The 19,667-nt window shown below is 34.9% G+C and overlaps 1 protein-coding gene across 4 annotated transcripts in view; it reads left to right on the forward strand.

The window, feature by feature from the left end:
- Nucleotides 1-19,667, forward strand: part of LOC149571536 (uncharacterized) — a 53,713-nt gene that overhangs the window by 27,700 nt on the left and 6,346 nt on the right. For all 4 annotated transcript variants that reach the window (XR_016359828.1, XR_016359827.1, XM_089813042.1 and 1 more), the window contains 2 exons: nt 1,056-1,205; nt 19,390-19,593. The gene's annotated coding sequence lies outside the window, so the exon portion shown is untranslated. The remainder of the gene's footprint in view (nt 1-1,055; nt 1,206-19,389; nt 19,594-19,667) is intronic.

Raw genomic sequence — 19,667 nt, forward strand, 5'->3', positions numbered from 1 at the left:
GCTAGTAGTTGCTACTATGGGTGTAGCTGCTCCTACTATAATCCATGTTGATGCAACTCCTAGTTGTAGCTGCTACTATGGCTATCTTCAAAGGACAATTTTTTAATGTTTTATAATGAGAAGTCCATTCTCAAGCTACTTGAAAATAAATTTTAACAATTTTAGTTTGTGCCAAAATAATAGTTGTTACTTGCCTTCATTTTTACATTGTTTGGGTGCTTGAAAAATTGAATATATTAGTTTCTTTTTACACATTGAGACCTTCAAATCTATTGTGCTTTTTTTATCAGTCACCAACAATAGCAGTTGATGTGGATATTTTATTTGTCACTTTGATTGCTTATTTTCTTTGGTCTTGTTTGTTCTTAATTTTATCTTTTGTGTGGTTAAGCTGATTGAGAGTGTGTACATTGAATTCAGTTGATTGATAGCAGTCATTCACAAGATAAATGGTGGTTGATCTGTTGACATCGATGTGAGAATGAATTAACTAAGTTGATGGGATCAATTAGAATTTTTTTACAAGGAGCCCTACTTACTATGGAATCATTAGCTACACATCTATGGTTTAGGAGGTAGACTATGACTGGAGTTGTATAGGCAAGAATCATAGTCCTCTGGTCCATATCTTAAATATAAACAAGTTGTTCAAAAGAAACAAAGGCGCACAATCTTGATTTTTAACTATTGTCATGACTTCCCTTTTGATTTAAATTGAATGTTTAATTTTCTGATTGATTGCATAATTGATTGATTGCCTAAATCCTACCTAAGCCTTCTTGAGTTGCCCGATTCAATCATTTGCCTTCTACTCAATGGTAAATGGTACTCTTTCTTCATTAAGTTGCCTTCTCCATTTGATACAACTCTATTGCTTGAATTTTATGACTATGGGATTGCTGTAAATTCTCTTCTAATATACCAAAAAATCTTGGGCAAAAATTTTGGTGTTGCTTGAATATAGAAAAGGTGGTTATTATAATTAATTTAAAAAAAATTAGCATAACAAATAATTAATTATTGTGCTAAGAACTAACAAAGATTTTCTATTGTAGGGATATGATGGGTGTGGATTCAATGGTTGGGCCAGTGATGCACAAATGACAAGTACAGTGTGTGATGAAGGAACAACAAGGTGTGATGAAGAAACAACAAGTACAGTGTGCGATGGAGGAATAGAGTGCAAGTGTTGCAAGACTCAAAAGGTTGAAATCTACTTTTTACGATGTTTACTTTGCCTTGTAATTGCCTTTATTTGTTGGGACCATATGCAAAAAAGTCGATAAGTATAACTTGTATAGGATTTTTCTAAAATGACAAAAAAGATTCATATCAGATTTGAGATCTTCTATCAACTTTTATAAAATTATCTTTACAAATAAATCTTCTATCTAGTTTTTATTTAAAATCATGTTGAAAGATCATTTAAATATGACTTATTTGTTTTTTTTAAAAAATATTTAAGTTTTGATTTTTAATATTTTAATTTAAACTAAGTTGAAATGTCACATTAATGCTATCAAAACTATACATATTTAAACAATAACTTTTTGATTTTTTAAAATAATAAACCAAAATATTTAAAAATCAATTATAAGTAGTTATATAATACATTGAATATAATTTACAAATAATTTTATTTAATTATAAATACTTCCAAAGGTCGTCTTATATATTAACTATAAAGTCATTTAAAAAAAAAAATAGGATACTTTATTTTAAAATAATTACCAAAAAAAATTTAGTTTTCAAAAACAATTTTTATTATATTTAAAATATAACCAGACCTCAAAAAATTAAATTATTAAAACTTAAAAAAAGCTTATTCTAATTCCTATTTTAATTGTTGCAACCAAACACAGAATACACATCTTTCGACTCCTCTTCTAGGACAACCAAACATGTTCAAACGCTATTCTAGAAGTTATTTTAAGAATGTGCGAATTCCAGAAGAGGGTTTATTTCTACATTGACGAATACTGCATTCAGCAATTCTTGCAACCAAACGGGCCCTTATGGAAAAAATAGATGCCTTTAGCCATTTGAATTTTTCATTTAGCACAGTTATAAAAAAAATTAACCTTGAAAAGTTGAAAAGAGAGGAAGCGCTCTACAAGTGGTTTTTTTGAGGATGCTTCTTTGCATCCTAAAAAATCCAAAAATTGCTTTGTTGGCGTATTCTTGGCAATCTTCATGGCTTTCTTTATGTTTGGTGGCCTTTGCTTTTATTGTGTCCCCTTGGGTTTCTTGTTTTCCTTGGTTAGTTTGTGTGTTTTGTCTACCTTTGCTTGTTTGCTTCGTGTGTGAGTGCCATTAATTTTTGTTTCTGAATGTTGTGTGAAGTCCATCCTTTCTGGTTCTCCTGCAGGATTGATCTTTTATGGTAGTTGACGAGGGTACTCCATCGTAGAGAATGGGGATAATAAGGGTACTAATGCCAACCTGGTTGCACAAAATTCTGCAAGCATTCGTGCAACAAAGAAGCTTTTCTATAAGGCAGACATATCCGTTCTAGAGTGTCCAACTTTGGCTTTGTTCAATGCCATAATCTCGAAAGATTCAAATTTGGAACCAAGTAGATAGTTAGGTGTTAGAATTGATGGAACGTAGAAGGTGGGTTGAGTGCAACGTAAAAGATGTAGGTTCCAGAGGACGAGAATATAGGGCGGGGCTCATCCTCCTGTTTGAAAACTCTGTCCCTCTCTCCCAATGATGATATGGTAAGAGCTATTAAGAACGAGTAATCTAGGTTGAAAAGTAGTGCTATTTTTTTCATTTGTATGAGATATAAATTTCTTCTTGCACGCAATTTTCTTGATGACTAGATGAACAATGTTTGGGGGCGTAAACTTGGAATTCATGTGAGTTTTAGTCAAATGATTCAAGTGAGATTGTTTTTTGTTTTTTTGAAAATAATGCTATGCAAGAAAAGATCCTGTCATGCCCAAACTTATAGGGCAAAAACACAACTCCAATTTTTTTTTTTACAACATTTAAATTATACATCAGAGATTTCCCAATACTCAGGTAAGGAGTTCATATTGGCATTAGGTTAAGGTTTTCTTATAATATTGACTGTTACAACTAAGAGTGCAGATATTGAGTTTTGAAGAATCATCGGCCATTGATTGACTGCCTTTCGAGAATCACAATTATCATATATATCCATCTAGGTGGCAAGGAACTTGTCAGTACATCATTGAATAATCTGATTCTTACATTGAGATTATATTTAGATACATATTTAAATCCTTAATCGAGTATTTTATCAACGTAATTTCTAATTGTATATGTGCAAACATGACCCCCTAGACATATTCACATTTACCTTTCATGATATACATCATTATGTTTACACATAGCAATCTCCTTACATTCACATAACAATACGAGGAGCTTAAGTAGGATTTTTGGAAAGTAACGACTAGGGTCCTCTAATATATAGACTTTATACACGTGTCATGATCTTCTTTATTCTAACTATCTCTACTTCTAGGACTATTAATATTAACTATCTTTCAATCATTTTCGTTCTACAATCTATTGCTAATTCCTAAGAGTGCTCACGATATTCATCTATCGACTTCTTATTGGATCCTTATCAACCCTTACTTGTCCACCACTCTTACTTCATATTATTAAAGATATACTAATCTTTAGTTCGTAACAACGTTGAATTTTAAATACTCGTCTTTTTCTAAATTTTTCATACTTCCTAGCATGATCGCTAACAATTATATTTTGAATTCCTACTACTCAATACATCTACTGTCCACTAAACCATTGCTAACACATATACTTACTAATCCGTTACTAATTAAATCCTACCATCCTAGGCTGATTCAGTAATATCACTGAATCTACATTTGCTTAAATCATTAAATGTCTATCAATTGACTTTATCTTACTAACTACTAACCACATTCATATTCCTTTACTAACTCACAAGTGCTAATTTTAAACCACATCCTAATTCCGACAATTTACATGAGGAAGGAGGGGGAATCCATCATTGACGTATGCAAATTTTCAAATTGTTCTGGTTAACATTTATTATATAGTACACATAACTTGCTCCACTTCAATGCTATACTGAGCTTGAATATAAGGTGGCTACTCAGAAGTTATACATTTGCTCATTTTTAAATGATAGATATGTTCAGGATGGCTTCACCTATATATATATGTGTGTGTGTGTGTGTGTGTGTGTGTGTGTATCAAAATAATATTAATATCTTGCCAATATAGAAGTCACCACTTTTAGGTTCATATTACCCTTGTACATCCTATTTCAAATTTATTTATTTATTATTATTATTTTTTATTGAAGAAGATAAATTAAATAAATAGATTATTATTGTCTTACATATACATGCAATCATATTCCTTGTAAATAACATTATCTTTATACATAAGTATTATATTATAATTATGATATATCATTATTTTGTTATTTATTTGACATTTAACCATGCTTTTATGATACAAGTATATATGTTTAATGATAATATACTAGGGTTAATATTAACTCTTATACTAACTTATTTCTCTATTCTTTCCAATACCCCATGAATCCATGATATTACTGCATGTAATGACATATTGAGTTCTAACCTATAACTTAAAAAAAAATATCCTAACTCCAAAACATTACTAACTTCCCACCTAACCACTATTAACTAATACTCTATCCAAACCCATGTATTTCATTAGCACTGAACCCTATATTGTTGCTAATTACTAATCCCTCCCCTATGTAAAAATCGCATGGCAAATCCCAACCTTGACTTACACCTTTCCCAAGTTTTGCATACTACCTAGTGCCTAGGGAGAGGATTTCTAATGTTACAACATCACACCTCCCACATTTCGCTCAAATGAAGACTTTGGAGGAGTGGTCGCCAAGTACATGCGTTCAGTCTTGGCAGGGTGATAAGACATTGCTTTAAGCAATGTGCCCTTTTTGTTTAAAATTTAAACTTCTTCTTGACAATTGCTTGTAATCATGGTGCCTGGAAAGGAATGCCCTGACATGTGTCAGGAGGATGGAAACTCCAAAACAAAAAAAGCGCTCAAGCCTTAGTCTATGTACCACTTGCTTTTGGCATGGTATTTTTTTTGTCTCCCGTAATTTAATTTTTTTGTGTCCTTGTTTTTTTATAATACCCAATTTGACCTTTTTCATTTACTTTATTTTATAATTATTATTATTATAATGTACTATTATTATTATTATTTATGTTATTACCCTAGAGTACTAGCTATGTCTTAGTCTAGTCTCTTAGGTACTTGTATATATATAATTTTTGAGTCTCATCTTTTCACTGACATATTATTATTTTAATAATGTTCTATGTTCAAGATTCTAAGTATATTCTTACTGAATAATATTAGACTATAATGGGCATCCACTATATTTCTCATTCCCATACAAACTCTAGAGAAGATAAAATGCATCTACAACAAGGTTTCACTAAGAGTTTTATTGCATTTCCTCCTATACTACATTTGATAGGATATGAATGTGGGTTTAAATGTGGCTTAACTTGGCTATTCTATTATATACAATTATTGGTTCTATTGAATCCATTTGAAATCATAAGTGAATAAAACTATAATCTAAAGGACTTTTTCATACTAATGGCTAGATATATTACATAAACTCTATAGCTTACATTTGAACAAGATCCATTACAAAATCTACGAGTGTATTCCTTATAATGAAACTCTAAATGAAATTCCTTATCGACTATCTTCTTACATGCGCAACCACAATCGAATGCATTTTAAATCTATTATTCAAAATATAATTATGACTGTTTCTTAACATGAAACTCTCTCATATATGATTGAGAAGATAAACAACTCTTTCTACTCCAATTGAAACTAAGCACATAAAGATAGAGTTTTACAATGCAATTAGTTATGAGAACCTCCAAAATTACTTTCTCTTCCCCATGAACCCATACTTCACAGTGGTATACACAAAACGGAGAATTTCTTCTATAGCACAATACACAAAACAACAATGGAAACTTTGCCCTTACAAATATAATGTTTGATGACATGGGAGAAAGATTTCTCCTTCCAAATACATTACATAATGACATATCCCTTCTTCTTTACTATGCAATCATTCATTGCAACCACATGAACAATATGGAGAGTCCTCCATTACAGTTACAATGCACAATGACAAGTTTTATCTTTAAGAAACATCCATAAGATGATCCTTCCAAGCTTTTCTACTGCTCCTTTGAACACCCAAGTCTGCAATTACATCACAACAAAACAAGAAGGACCATGGTGTTTTCCACCCAACCATAGGCCTCTAAAGAGACCACCCCTGCGCTAGGGGAACAAGGCTCAAACCGGGATACATTAAAGCAACATCACAACCTAAGCATCGACATAGATACAAGAATCTCACAACACATTTACAACCCCAACCAAGGTTTGCACAATGATTCACATATAGAATCATAAACATTGGGTGAAGGTGGGCTCTTCAAGAGGAGAATGACATATCCTTATGCATTAAAAATCTTGCAATTGCAATATACTCAACAAGGCTTTCAAGATACACATGTCATCCAAGACTATCAATAATCACATGCCTTAGCAAGGCTAACCATACATGCTCCCTTCACATATCCTCACTTATACCTCCCATAGAACCATAGAAAGGCATATGGCTTTCAATGGAGCCCATACTCCATGAAAACTATCCCCTCACCAAGAGAGGGATTTCTCAACTTCAATGTAAAGCCCAACTAACCCCTTCACCCCAAGACTTCTCTTCCCTCCCAAGGGTGAGTGAAGCCTTCACACCCAACACAACATTCAATCCACCACAACAATTCAAGAAACAAAACCAAAGGCAAATAGATTCAACAAACACACTCACATACACCAACATTTGCAATATGCACCATATGCAACACATAAATCCTACAAGAACACTCTTACATCTTCCATTCTTCAATTTTCATGAGATGAGAGAAAACATGGCATGAAGCACTAACCTCCTTCCAACCCAATGGTTATGAAATGATGATGAAGAGCTTTCCTCCCTTGGCTTCCAAGATTCTCCCTCCAAACCCTAAGTGTCTCTACAATTAGAGAGTGGGTGAGCAACCCCTAAGTTTGACACAAGCTCCCTAAAAGACCTCCACTTCCATCCCCACCTACCCCTCTTACATCCTTGTACCTTTCTACCAATAAGAACTTAACCAAGTGGAGGGATGAGGAAGAAATCATGTGACACTTTGATTTTCGAATTGACTTGAAAATGACTAGTTTAGAGGGTCTCCTAAGTCTCCTAGATCAACTTATGGTTATATTTAGACCCCCAACCTATTATTACCATGTGGGTGACTTATTTTCACAAAAATAGTACTTGGGAATCACTTTTAGGCTCTCTAAAGTTCCTACCAAGTTTGAATTCGAGTTTCAACAAGATGGAGACTCCTCTTAACACTCTCCAAGGTGGGTTGACTTAATTTCATAATGGGATAAAGTTTAGGTTAAGTGACTTCATGCCCAAAAACCCTATATGACATGTCATTTACACATAGACAACACAAGTGTCAATTGACACACCTTAAAATACTTACACATCACGATGACATGTCTCTAATTAATCATGACCTTTAAATTATTACACCCATGCACAAACACATTATGAAATAAACACCATACAACGAGGTTTTGAATCTTCCAAAGATTCACCTTGGCTTTACCGTGTTCACATAGGTTTGAACCTTGGTCCCCCGTTAGATCCAATGGTCAAATTCTTGCACACTAAACTGGAGCATTAGCAGTCCAAGAAAATCATATAAGCAATATATAAACAAGTGCAATAAATCACTTTCATATTCAACATTAAGCTTGCATATTTTATCATTTTCAATTAACCTTCCCTTTTTAATCATTTTCCTATAAAACAATCAAAACATTAAAATACCAATCCCTGCATACCGCATTGATTCTTATGTAACACGATCACTTTAACATTCTGAACAACCTCATAATTTGTTTTCTATCATAGTGATGGAATATTGAGTTCATGATTATTAATTTACAAGGCATGTGCGTTAGGTTCGTTTGCATATCTAACTCTATCCTTTGGTGCTAATTTTCGTTTGAACATTACAATTTGACATTCAAGTATTTATGCAATTCAGTTTTCCATTAAAGCAATTGAAATAATTTAGAACATAAAATGAAATCATTAAATATATCAATTAGGTTCTAATATGCAGACATAAGTGCGAATCATCAAAATGCAGATATTAAAATTACATAACCGTATAGTCTCGAAGGTATATCAAAACATCAAATTAGAAGTACCATAATGCAATTATGTCATTTATACTATGGTGGATCGGGCGAGGCCTCACAGATCCTTTAAAAGGGATTCTGGAATGTTGGGTAGGCACTTTTTAGGGCCTTCCCGTGGAATCCTAATGGAAATTTTGAACGAGTTCATGCTAGGGCTTCACCAAATTTGTTAGAAGTCAAGAACCTTCAATTGAAATTGTGGCTATTTCTTCCTCAAGTTCTTAGACCCATTGGTTCAGTTTTGCAAGTCGAAGAATCTAGTTTAACTTTGCCCGACCATAACGCTAGTGTTAATTACTTTGCAACTAGAAGTTGATATTCCTGACCAAATTTAGGTTGAATTGGACCATGAGTCTTCATTTGGGAAATCTCTCTTCTTGGAGATCTTACTGCCCATTTTCATTGTAAACTTAATGGCCGTAATAAGAAAGATTGTTCGGCCTTGAAGAGCATTCAAGAAGATTTTTCAGTTAATTTTGAGTTTAAAGATACTCCCAAGGAGTTGGCCGTGTGCCCTCTTGAGGCTAGTGCTAGCCCAGTTATTCAAAGCACCCCTAAAGAAACTTCATAGGAGAGTTCCCCATGTTTCTGGCTTTGTTTCTCTTGCTAACCCACTCTATGAAGAGGAGTATGATGTTATTCAAGCGAGTTCCTCCCTTGATTGTCTTCATGTTAACCTTGCCGATTGTTCCCCAGAGTCCCCCCTTGGTATGGCAGTCCCGTTGCCTAGGAAAAATGCTCAACAAATTGCCCCTGAAACAATTGTTGCAAAGGCTAATAATATTAGGAATGCTAATGCAACATCCTTGATGCAAAGTGATTCCTCACTTTGATCTTCCCCTACTGTTGATCCTCCTGAGGGTACCATCCCCAATGAAGAGGGTTCTTAAATGTGGCTAAAAGGAAAAGAAAAAATTCTGACAAACCCTCTATCTCTAAGGGAGAAACAAATGCAGTTAAACATAAGATTCCTCGAGTGCCTGAATGTCTTAACTGGTTTTATAAGAACAACAAATCTATCTCAAAATGATGAACCTTAATATTCATAGTTGGAATGTTAGAAGGATGGAAATGGTTGACAGGAAATACTTGGTGAGAAAATGGTGCAATTCTCGTAAGAACAAGGATTTTATTTGTCTGCAAGAGATCAAAGTGGTTGGCAAGCAAGCTGCTTCTAACCTCAGCCTTCTCTGGGATAAGGCCAAAGCCTATAGGTCAAACCATGAGAGAGGTAAAGGAGGTATTGCCATTCTTGTTGGGCCTAATTTTAGTAAATATATCATTGCTATTGGCTTCTCCCCTGCCATGCACTCTTATAAAGATGTCCTTAACAAATGCTTGTTGTTGATCCCTAGGAAAATTGATAAGGAAGATGGCAACATCTTGAATAAGAACATATCTATCAGTGAAATTGAAGATGCTATCAAAGATATGATTAATGGTCCTGATGGTATCCTTGTGGAGTTTTATAAGAAAAATATTGATTGGATTGTTTACAAGTTGTTAGATCTCTATGAAGATGCTTATGAGAAGTGCGCCATTGGAAAGGATATTGATAAAGGAGTAGTTAAATTGCTGCTTAAACTTGATGATAAAACAATGGTGAAAAATTGGGGATCCATTACCTTGTTAAATTTTGTCTTATAAAATCATTGCCAAAGTTCTTGCTAGAAGGCTTTCTTCTTTTTTTAACAAGGTGGTGGCTGTTACTTAGACTGGATTCATTATGGGCAGATATATTTTGAGATTCTTACTGCGAGATGGGAATGTATGTATTGGGCCAAATCCTTCGGAGAATAGATTGGAATGGCGTTGCTTGATTTTGAAAAGGCTTATGATAGGGTTGAATGGCCGTTTGTCATTGATGTGTTAAAAGCCTTTGGATTCCCTTAGTACTTTTGCAAGTGGATTTCTTTTTTGTTTCAAGATACTTCCATTGTGATTAAGATCAATGGGGAACTTTCTAACCCTATTTTGCTCAAGAGGTCTATCAAACAAGGATGTCCTATTGCCCCTGCTCTCTTTGTCATTGTTGTTGATGCTCTCCATTACATTTTGAGAACTCCCAGCCTTGACTCTCCCTTGAGAGGGCTTTCTCCTTCCTTAATGATTCTCTCCTTAACTTGCAGTTTGTAGATGACACTAGCTCATTTGTTGAGCTTTTTGCTTGGTTGTTGGATTCACAACTTAGAGTTGGATTCAAATTCGGATCCGATTTGGATCTGAGCTTGGATCCATGAGTATTTAGGTAAGATCCTTGATTTTGCTTGTGGATTTGTCAGGATCTGCGACTTGCGAATATTGACGGATCCATAGGTAGAATCGAGGATCTTGCAGTGATCCTCATGGATCCAAGCTGCAACACGAGGATCCAACATTGATTCACAACAAAGCAAGAGAAAAAAAAAAAAATGGTGAGCTCAAGTGCAATTTTTTATGTTTTCTTTTGCTTTAAACCCAAAAAAGTCTCCTTTTAAGGTATGCATTTCCACCATGTTCTTTAGTTCTTTCGTAGATTATTGATTTATTTCTAGTTTCTCAAATTTTCAAGTTTTTGTTAAGTGCTGAAACATATATATATTTTTTTTCATTTTTTTAGATTGTAAGAATAGAACAATGAGTAGTCAAGGCTTAGTGGGTGGGCCTGGATCACCAAAATTCAAAATTGATAAGGGGTTTGCTTTATAGAGACACACATCAAGAATCACACAATGTCCCGAGGGTGGGTTATACATATGGAAATGTAATTATTGCAATATACAATATAGAAGCTCTTATTCTTAAGTGAAACTACATTTTTTGGGTCTCGCGGGTGAAGTAATTAACACGTATAAGGGCGGTGGGGGAGATGAGAAGGGATTACCAACTACACAAATAGTAGCGTTACCAAAAGAGCAAGAAGATGTTGATAGAGCAATTGCAAAAGGAAATCATAGTGCTTCCAAAAGAACAAATATACCAATGCCACCATCCAAATGCCACCATCCAATCAAACAAGTACAAGAACACATCCTTTTGTGCCTATACCATCTACAAATGATGAAGTTGCAGACCCTTTTCCACTCACCCTCAAGAGAGGCCCACTAAATAGGGCATTCCAAATTGAATTAAGAGATATTATTGATCACGAAGTTGGATGTTATTTAATTGCAAATAGTGTTTCATTCAATTTAGTGAGATCATCTTATTGGAGGGAGATGGTGTAAACAACAAATGAGGCACCCGATGGTTACAAAGCATTTGGTTATGAAAAGTTGCGCACTACCATATTACATGATGAGAGGAAAAAAATGTAGAGGCTAAGATTCAACCAATAAGAGATTCTTGGGTTCAATCAGGTGCGTATTATTTCAGATGGGTGGAGAGATTGTAGAAACCGTCCATTGATCAACGTTATTGTTGTATGCCCTAAGGGGGCAGTGTTCTTGAAGCCAATTGATTGTGAAGGGCAAGTGAAAGATTCAAAATTTATTTCCCACATTCTCATTAATGCCATAGAGTCAATGGCCCCTGATAATGTTGTCCAAGTGGTTACACACAGTGCAAATGTATGCAGAGTTGAAGGGTTATTGGTAGTCTAGATATGATCATATCTTTTGGACACTATGCACCGTCCACTTTCTCAATTTGGTGATGAAATGAATTGGCACTGCAATAGATTGGCTGAAAAAGATATATGAGGATGCTGAAGATATTCAAATGTTTGTGACAAATCACCATATGTCACAAGCAATTTTTAGGAGTTTCTTGGACTTGGAATTATTCAAGGTAAATTTGTAAATAAAAAATTTAATAGAGTCTAGATATGATCAAATCTTTTGAACACCATGCATTGTCCACTCTCTCAATTTGGTGATAAAATCAATTGGCACTGAAATAGATTGGGTGAAAAAGATATATGAGGAGGTTGAAGAGATTCAAATGTTTGTGACAATTCACCATATGTTACAAGCAATTTTTAGGAGTTTCTTGGACTTGGAATTATTGAAGGTAAATTTATAAATTTAAAATCTAATTTATATATTATTGGATTACATAATATTATTATATTTGTTCTTTACATTAACATGTTTTAAATGTATTACTAACTTGAGTTTAACATGTTTTTAGGTTGCTGAAACCTATTTTGCCTCTCACACAATCGTCTTGAGACGACCTGTGAAGGTAAAGGAAGCATTGAAAAGAGGGTCATTAGCCTCCCAATGGGGCATTTGGAAGAATTCCAATACAATAAGGGCCCAAAATGTGAGAAGAATGATATTAGATGAGGATTGGTGGGGTCTTGTGACTTATGTGTTGGAATTCACCAATCCAATCATGGCAATGCTTTGCTTTGTAGAGCATGATGAGCCATGCCTTGGATATTTATGATTCCATGGACACTATGTTGGAAAAGATTAAAATGGCAAGCTCTACATTCTTTTACAATTGTTTATTTGAGAGATATCTAGATTCTAAAGTTTAAATTGACATAATCACTAATTATAATAATTATTCATATCTCATATCCTAGGTCATACAGAGGAGGGAGAAGCAATTGTTCATCATCGATGGAACAAGATGACCACACCTTTGCACCTCCTCGCATATGCTCTATCCTCGAGGTACTGTAGTGCTTATCAAATGTTTGAGCTTATGTTATCCAATGTTCGTGCTATTGATATTTGATAATGTTCAATTGTATAATGTTATCCTCAGGTACTATAGTGCAAATGTACTTTGCCTTTCAGGTAGAACGACACCATTTAGAGATGGAGAGGTTGCAAATGTGTATAAGAGTGCACTAGCTAAAATCTTCCAAGATCTAGAAATTGGGGTGATTATGAGGAAAGAATTTTTTGCCTTCATCTACCCTCTTGCTATAACGGACCAAGTAGGATGGATGCCATTAAATAGTGGTACCTTCATGGGTAAGACTTCACGTACCTCCAACCTCTCGCCATAAAGATCCTATCCCTAGTAAGCTAGTAAAATTTAACGCTTTAAATTAATTTCTTAAACTTAAAGTTAACACTCTAAATTCGTTTAACTTATGTTGATTGTTGTATTGATATTCTTTTAATTCCTCTCTAGGTTGCCAGCTTTGCAGCTGAGTGGCACTGTAGTAGTTACTCCTTTATCCACTTGGTCAAATGCAACCGGTTGGCTGCAAAAAAAGTAGAAGACCTTGTGCTCTTTACAACAATTTGTTTTTCACGAAAGGATCTTAAGTACAAGAAAGGGCCCGAAAAGCTTTGAGATGTAGCACTTGAGATTCCTGATTTAGATATGACCATCCAAGATCTTGCTAGATCCACTTTGGTTGATGTGGACGATGATGAGGAAGATTATGAGTTCACAATCCCCTCTAGTAATAGTGGAGCTGGTTTGGGTTCCTCTGGTGATGTAGACATGACACTTGCAGCTCATCATTACCTCTTTGATGTGGATTTTCTTGAAAATCCATTTGATGATTGAAATCAAAAACTTTAGTCTTGACTTTGGACTCTTTTACGAGTGAATCATGTTATAGACTTTAAGTTTAATGATCTCTATTTTGAATTTTCATTATTTCATTTGTAATTCGATAATTCAATGTGAATGTGTTGATTTTTTTATAGTCGTGAAAATAGGTCAATTATCAAGTATACTAGATTCAGAGATGCATACTAGGATCATAGATTCATACTATGAAATGATTTAGTTTTAGAATTATGTATAGTTCTCTTATTTTGTAGAGTATATAATGCATATACACACACACACACATGTGAATCCTCCACAGATCATAATTGTGAAAAAAAATCCTGAAACCACAGATTTGATTCACGTGCCTGAATTGACAACTAAGGCTTCTTGTGGCAAATTTTGACAATGCCATTAATAGGTTCTAGTTCTTTTGCTCTGCCTGTAGTGCTAAAATTGCACCTCAGAAGTCCATCATTCTTGGGTGGTCTGATGTTTGTCTTGATTCACTTGTCGCAAAGAATTGGCCCTGGGCTGGTCCTAATCATGTTGTGATACTTGGGCATTCCATTTTCTGTTGACCCCTCTACCAAGGACACGTGGAATTGGGTCCTCTCCAAGATTAATAAGAAGCATCTCAAATGGCAGACTCATCTTCTGTCTCTTGGGGGTAGATTCCAGGTTGTTCAAAAAGTTCTCTCATATGCTTTGTACTATTCTTCTGCCTGGCTTTTTTCCAATTATCAGTTCAATCATCTTGAACAAGTGTTGAGAGACTTTCCATGGTCTGATGGTTTGGGTGAAAAGAAAAGGCATTGTTTTAAATGAGACTAGTATACTATTCCTGGACAGGATGGAGGATTTGGCCTCAAGGATCTCAAGCAGTAGGGTATTGCTTTGGCCTCCAAGTGGGTTTTCAATGCTTTAGTGGGGGATGAGCTGTGGAAAGTGTTGATAAGAAATAATATTCATCTCTCTGCATTCAGAAAGGTAAGAAGTGGAAGAATATTCCTATCATTGACATTATTTTGGGGGACTTTAAAGTTAAGATTTTTGGATCCAAAGTGTTATATTCCATTTGGAAAGCTTCGATTCAGGCGAAGAATCTTATTTGCTTCAAGTATGCTGTAGGTGGCCCTCCTACTTATTCTGTTCTGGATTATTCTCTTTGGTGGGGGACTTATCTTAATTCCAAACCTCATGCAGTCACGCAATCTTGCTCAGCCAAGGAATGGGCTGATCTGTGGGTTGTGCTTGTTAGGGACATCCTTATTAATAACTGGCTGGGTTCATGGGAAGAAATTAGGGACAAATCATTCCCGCTGCTCATAAGAAAGCTCACTCCCTCATTGTTAGAGCTGTGGATCCTTGTTTCCCCGGTAAGATCTTTAGTTGTGGATATTTTATTCTGCAGCTCAAGTGGAATGATGGGGAAGTTTTTAATCTTGTGACTACCGAGAAAATCTATAATGCTCTGACTACCAAGGAAATCAATAACATGCTTAATAAACGATAATCATAACTGCGTTATAAACAGGATTAACATTGCATGGAAGATGGACTGGCCGGGCTCTAGATGGACTTTTTACTTTGATTTATTTTGGCACTCACATGTGGAGTCTAAGAAGCTATGCTTTAGATAATTCCTTTTGTTGCAAAAACTTGCTATTGGGTCTGTGTTATCTTCTGCTGGAGTCGATACCATTTTCTGCTCTATTTGTAATTGCCCTGAGTCTTTTCACCACCTTTTTTTTATGGCATTTGTGCTAAAAAATATGGCCTTTTTTTCCCTTGCATTAATAATTGGAAAGATAAACCGGGGCTGTCTATGTCTGATGCTTTAACGGGTCTTTGTGATACTTTTGATTTGCATCTTAGTAAATTTTGGTTTGCTCTTTCTTCTGAGATCTTATGGTATCTTTGGTTGAGGAGAAATGAAGAGACCTTCCAAAACAGCAGGAGTATCCTTTTTGAGTTTAATTCTAAACTCATCCACTTTCATATCATGTCTCGGGTTTCCTTGGTGCTGGATATCCCCAAAGACAAATTCATAATTCTGGTAAGAGAGGGAGTGATGCTGATCAACAAACGGGACGTCCATCAGCTAGTTAGTTTAATGTCTACAAAAAACATGCTTAATCAAGAGGAGCTGGAGTTGCTCAAAGAGTTCACTTGTAGCATGGACATTGATATTCACGTGGAGAACCAGAGAATTGCTGATGAAAGGGCCAAGAAAGCACCATCTTGGGAAGACCCTATTCCTGCTGGCCCTGCTGTGGAGCCTATTCTGGGAACTTTTGAGACAGACAGAACTGATGTTAGCAATAACATCATTGGAGCTTGGGATTAATTTTTCAGTTTCTACTGGCTGATTCTGGTTTTTGTAAAATGTTCTCAATGTATATCTCTGTTCATGCGATGTAATTTTCTTCTCTTTGGGTAGTTGGTTGGTACCTGTGCTAGTACCTGTTATGTCGGCACTTTGATCTTTTTGGTCATTAAACCTGCGAAATTATGCTATGTTGATTTTAAGTTTAAAGTTTTAAAGATAATAAATAGAAATATATTTTTTGAAAAAAACAAAAACAAAACCTTGGCTTTTCACAAAGAATTGGTGATTCGATTTTGGACAATATTCAAGTTAAATCTTTCTTTTGAACTTTTTACTGGATAAGGTGGCACTCTCTGTGCATTAATGGAAGAATGGATTGTTCATGAGCTTCGGCTCTTACTGATTTCCTCAAACTATTAAAAATCATTTTTTACTAAGCTGATAGGCTTATTTTGGGTTAACTTCCACCAGAATGTTCTGATTTTCCAGTGATTGTTTTACACTGGAAACCCTCCCTATAAAATATTCTCCTTGCTTAGACAGAAAGAAACGGTAGGATTGGTAATAGGTTGTTTGCCAGATTGTCTTGCCACATTGTATTTTGCTTGTTCTCCATCTGTTGCAGGAGTGAGGGTGTTCCCAAATGCCAGAGGAAAGTATCGGAGGCCAAAAACACTAGCAATGAAAACTCCAATGGTCTCAGAAGATCTCCTTCTCTTCTCACTAGGTGCTACTTGAGGACTTTCAATAAGAGGGCAAATGATCAGGCTGAAGTGCAGACATAGATTGAGCTGCAGAGAACAATGTGGTGGTTGAAGAAGTGGAAAAGCAAGAGGTGAAAAGGATTGAAGAGAAGAAAAGGCTGAGGAGAGTGGTAGTTCAAGGCAGAGGTGGAGCTTCTTCTTGATTGTCATAGATAACAGGAATGTGGAAAATGGGGTTGCGTGGAGCAAATCTGATGCGTTGCCGCTCTTAGATTTGCACCCAGCTCTGCCTACTTTGCCTGGGACAATCAAGAAATCATGGCCGTGTATGGACTGGCTATGTGCAGGTGGACACTTATCACAAATAGCCGTGACGTTTGTCTTCAGCTGACTGCTCATCTTGTAGAACTATGCTTTTCATTGCAGGATGGAAGGGGTCTCAACATCAGTTGTTATTTACATCACCCCACCCTTTGTTTTTTCATTGTTTCCTCTTCTTCCTATAAGTCACTGAATTATTTTCTTCCACTGATTGATTGATTCTATGTATTATGAATATGTATTGTATTGCTTCCCCATACAAATTCTTTGTTTTACAGTGTTTTGTTTCACTGAAGTCATAGTGATCCATCCCATGTTAGGAATTTCTTGAGTGAAGAACCAAAATTAATTTTGTTAAATATTGATATCTGTAGTGTAATGCCAAATTTGTCCAGAGAATATCTGATAATAAATAAAAATGGGCCCTGTATTACAATAAGTTTTTTATGATCCTAAATCTGTTTTCACTTTTCCTGTATGCTTTTATTCTCTTCTTGATTCATCAGTTTTCTATGTGAACTCCCATTGATTTCTGGCCTATCTTCCACGCCGTTTCACATATGAAAAAAGATATCCATCTCAGCGGAGCTCTGTACCTGTATTTTGTGCTCTCTATTAAGAATAATAATAGTTTGTGCCATGTGTTGTCTTTGTTTCTGCGGAGTTCTGTACCTATATACTTTGTGCCATGTGTTATCTTTGTTTCTGTACCCTGTTTTCACTTTTCCTGTACACTTTTGTTCTCTTCTGCATCCACCAGTTTTTTCCAGGCAAACTCAGAGATAGAGAGGTGAAAAGATCAATAAAGACAAGGCGAAACTTTTGGAATATATTAAATACCTCCGGCCTATTCTAATATGCTTTTTACTTTCTAAATATTATTATCCGTAGGTTTATGAAGCATTTGAGATAGAGAGGTGAAAAGATCAATAGACATAATGTGAAATTTAAAGGATTGATATTTTTGGAGTATTTCAAATACCTCCAGCCTATTCTAATCTGCTCTTTATTTTCTAAATATTATCATCCACAAGTTTATGAAGAATTTGAGTCCATTTTTGGATTTGAATCTCTCAAAAGAAACAAGATTTGGCCTTATATGTTTAGCATAATATTTATCCCTTTTAACTTTCAATTACTATTTTTCAATGCAAATTTTCTTGATGTGATGGAATAAAATTATAAATCAGAATCTTCACGTGTAATGCTATTAAGAGCAGCCATCAGACATCACCCTAGTTTAAACAGTGTTCCAGAAACAAGGTGAGAGTACAAATAGTTGGTCCCATTTGTCCTCCATTCTTTACTTTTTTTTTCAAAAAAGTAATAGACGATTCGATTCTAAAGCTAAAATTTGGTGAAATGCCTGTCATCGCAGTACCCACCATTGATTTTGTTGATTTATCAGAAAAATATTGAAGTACTGATTGCTGTTAAACTAAAAGCATGCAAAAAGAAAGTTTTTGTTTTAAAGTTCTTTCTGTGGGAATTCATCTTGAGCTGAAGTTATGATGAAAGATTTGAAGTAGGGGTGAAAATTTACAATAATTTGTTTACAAATCTTAAGATATGTCAAAAATCGAGGTAGTAGCATAAAGTTGTTTATGTGGGGATATGCTGAATTGAAGACGTGCCAAAAATTATTAGTTCCAAATTCTTTATGTGGGTATTCGTGCTGAGTTGAAGAATTTGTGAAGGATTTAAATTAGTATGAAAAATCAAAAGAATGAATGCCTGCAAGTTCAGGACATGTTACAAATTGGATTATTAGTTTGAATTTCTTTATATAGATACTCATCCTGAACTAAGTAAAAGATTTGAAGTAGGGGTGAAAAATAAAAATAATTTGTTCACCAATTCAAGATTCATTAAAAAATTTGTTAGTAGTTTAAAATTATATTTATGGATATTCATGTTAAATGGAAGAACTTGTGAAAGATTTGTAATATGAAAAATCAAAATAATAGTTGCTTACAATTTTAAGGCATATTGAAATTGGATCATTATATTAAAGCTTATTAGTGGATATTCATGTTAAATTGAAGAAATTGTGAAGAATTTGAATTGGTGGCGAAAAATCAAAATAATGACTTACAAATTCATAATAAATTGGATCTTTGTCTTATGCCTTTGTTGAGAAAAATTGTCTGAAATAGTTGGCCAGAAAGTCATGCACTTTTTTTTCCTTTGTCATTTTCTTTCTATGTGATCTGTCTCTAACTGTCACGTGTCTTTGACATGCAGTGAGGGTGTATCTAGGCAACAACTCTACAGGATTTTCCATCTACATTCGTCATGGAGGATGAAGAAATCGGAGAGCTTTATACATTCTGCAAGGACTGCAGTGTGAAGTGTTTTGAAAGGCATGGCAAATGCCATGATAAACAGTGCTTTGATAGGTCTGCTTCTTGCTTTAAAGGTCCACTTAGAGACTTTGTAGAAAAACTGGTAAGTTTTAAACACTATTTTCTTTCTTTTATATCTTCTGCCTTGCAGCCACATTATCACTATTTACATTTTTA

This window comes from Cupressus sempervirens, chromosome 2 (assembly GCF_028749045.1).
Source record: "Cupressus sempervirens isolate cs-2001-9-10 chromosome 2, ASM2874904v1, whole genome shotgun sequence".
Classification (NCBI taxonomy): Eukaryota; Viridiplantae; Streptophyta; class Pinopsida; order Cupressales; family Cupressaceae; genus Cupressus; species Cupressus sempervirens.